Source organism: Typopeltis vanoorti, chromosome 15 (genome assembly GCF_054136105.1).
Source record: "Typopeltis vanoorti isolate ZY-2024b chromosome 15, IOZ_Tvanoo_1.0, whole genome shotgun sequence".
NCBI classification, from domain to species: Eukaryota; Metazoa; Arthropoda; class Arachnida; order Uropygi; family Thelyphonidae; genus Typopeltis; species Typopeltis vanoorti.
Window position 1 is genome coordinate 17,219,771 of NC_143563.1, and position 3,433 is coordinate 17,223,203.

The window sequence follows — 3,433 nt, forward strand, 5'->3', positions numbered from 1 at the left end:
CCTGTTTGTGCAGCTGGATTTTCTATTAAACATGGCAGTCATTCAGATATTACACGGCTAACAAAAAGCAAAAAGAAGCAGTTGCAGCAAAAAAGTGCAAGCAGTAGACTAACTTCTTTCATGACAAGACAACAAGATGTGAACAGAAAAGTCGCGCTGCATAAGGATTTCTTTCTTTCCATAGTATTAAGTATAATCATTCCTTTAGATCAGTGGATTGCACAGCTACCATCATACGAAACTTATTTCAAAAAGATTCGCATGTGCAAGAACAAAATGTGAAAGTATAGTTGAGAATGTACCGCTTCTTTTACATGTCATGAAGTAATAAGTGCCTTAAGTGAGGCAAAATACGTATTATGGCAGGTTCAAATCACTCAAGCCTGAAGCTGGTTCCAGTTTTGGTGAAGTATTTTATACCTACAAAAGGAGAACGATCTAAGATATTAGTGGATCACTCTGTACAGATTGGAGAAATATGAAGTAAGCAATAAGAAAATAGCATTTTGTGGTGACAACTGCAACATAAACTTCAGTGGCGTTGCAAGAAAACGCAACAATAATGTCTTTCATAAGTTAAGCAAGAGCATGAAATTAGTTTGTTGGGAATAAGTAATATCATGCATAAGGTTTGAAAACAGGGGCAGAATGTTTTCAGTTGATGAGGAATCAATTATTAACAATGTGTTTTGAACATTTTCGTGTTTTCACTAGCAGAGATGGGGCACTGAAATGCTTCTGCAATTTTATTGAAGTGGAATGCAAGCAAGTTTCAAGAAGCATGAAGAGATGGCCTCTTCGCTAATAGTTGTGAAAGAAATGCTCGAAATGTTTGATGATCTCAGGTCATATTTCTATTATATAAGCCCCAAACTCATAATGGATTTTTAAAAAATAATTTACAGTCCCTTCTCTGGTTCAAGTTCATTCATAGCCAACTTAAAATGTGTAATAACGCTATCGAAAATATTGAACAAGAGGACATTTCTGGCAGTCAAGTGACACAAGAAGACGTCAGAGACTTTGAATTTACTTAAACTGTTAACAATTTCTACGAAACTTTCCTAGAATATGTAGAAAACTGAACCAAGCCTTTTATAGAGCTACTTTAAATGTTTTGTTAAATGTCCCTCCAGTGGCGGCCCGTGAAATTTTAAGTGGGGGTGCTGCCTATACAAAATAATTAAAAAAATTATTTTTTTCCTAATCAGTAACCAATTAATTAATAAATAAATATACAGATTTATTTATTAATAAGTTGGTTACTAATTAGTAAAAAAATAATTTTTTAAAAAATTATTTTGTATAGGCAGCACCCCCATTTAAAATTCCACTGGCCGCCACTGTGTCCCTCCATCTTGGTGTGTTGTTCAACAGTGTGCCAAAAACATCTCCAAAATTAATACAAACATACTAAAAGTAATAAATGAAGACAAAGTAGTCAATGACGCAAATCATATGAATCTATGATTGATGATTAGCGAGAAGTGGACTGAGACAATTCAAACAACAGAAAATGAAGGCATTAGTTTTGGGAACATAATGCACATTATGAAATTTGTGTTAGGAATGCCAAGCCTGGTTGAATGAGTGGTTAGTGTACCTGCTCTCCAACCAACAGGTCGTGGGTGTTCGAATCCTGCCATGAGCATAGATGTTTGTGATTACTTTCAGATAGGAGATGAATTTCATTTCCCGGTGGGATCGCCTCCCTGTTTACTGGAGGCTTGAAAAAGTTACATGCTTGGTCTCTAGAGCAAGGTTTCTGGACTCTGTACAAAATAAATAAAAATATACAACAATAATATAACTTGATAAAAATGAGGAAAAAATCCTTAACCTATTCACAGTACAAAATGTACTGGTCTGCAGAGAATATTTTGTGAATGAGAGCAACTCACCCACAAAAGGTACCAGCTGTGTGTTGAAACTGTACAGCCAATATTACTAACAAAAACATATTAAACACATTTCTTATATGGGCTTCTACAATTTCATAAAGTAACAGCTGAAGCTTTTATCGGAAATTCAGTCATCTAAAAATATATGAAAAGATACTAATGTCCTGGACCACTTGCTCGATGAAGATTTGTGTAATTTGACAATCTTAACGTGAGATGGCAATAAATATGTGAGTAACCTACGTTTAATCCAGCTACACAGTTATGGCTAGTTATTAATCAACTGGTACAAGAGGATTGTTTTAACTATACCACTTTTCTTTTAACTATACCACATGTTCCACTTTTGCCGGAAATCGCTTCTTCATGGAAAATGGCCAATCCTGCCAACAGAAAATAGTCTCTTCTTAGGATGAAATTAAATTATAGTTTGGACATAAAATTATGAGCGTGTTTAGTCTTTTTTAAATTAAACAGAACGTTTAAAAAATTAGTACTACTTTAAAGAACCACAAAAATAAATAACTAAATAAACTGGCTGCTTGTTTTGACCAGTCACATCGCTCCGTGGTCATGCCACGATTTCAAAATCAAAACAAACATGTCAGACAAGACAGGTGTTTCGATTATGATTCCAATTTTTTTAAATTCTCATGGGAAAACATTGACAAATCATTTAAAGCAAATTTTGATGAATGTTTATGTGAAGCGGTGGAGCTTCACAACCTGGCAAGACCAAGGAAGAGAGTGAGTAGCGGTGGGAGTGAGCTGACCAGTGTTTTGGAGATAACCATCTTCACTGTGCAAGCCAATAAAAAGAAGTTACATGTTCTGAATAGAGCACCGAAAATGCAGGCATGATGGAGACTTGAACTATGCCAATCCTATTCAAAGCCCTCTATGCCAAGATATGATGACTTCGTTTGGTGTTCTTTCGTAGAAAGATTCATGCATTTTTCTTCAGGAATGAGCAGCGCACACTGAACAAGCTGATTGTTGAAGTCAACAGGCGACTCCGATCTGCCACAAATATCAGGAACACTTTATCGGATGATGGAAGATCTTGGCTTCAGGTATAAAACAGCAGCATGTATCGGCCTTCATAGGAGAGGGTGTAATTGCTTGGTGGCATTGATACCTTCGAGTACGAACGCGGAGGAATATGCACCTTCCTTGTGATAGAATGTAATCTTAAAGTGGAACACAGCATAGTATGATAGTCGATTTATGTCAGCTTGCTATGGGTGTTCCATTTTTTTAAAAATATACATCTGGTTAGTCTAGTATAACACACTATTATTATTATTATTATTATTATTATTTTAACGGTGTCTCCATGGAGTCAAAAGACATCGCGGGAGACCCGACATTGACACACTAACCATTATTTACACAATACCTGTCATACCTCTCCTTAAATTCATTCACAGTTGAAGCATTCACAACCAGTTCTGGCAAAGCATTCCACCCATTCACAACCCTCCAAGTAAAAAATCTAGTCCTAACACCCTTGTTAACCACACTCTTACACA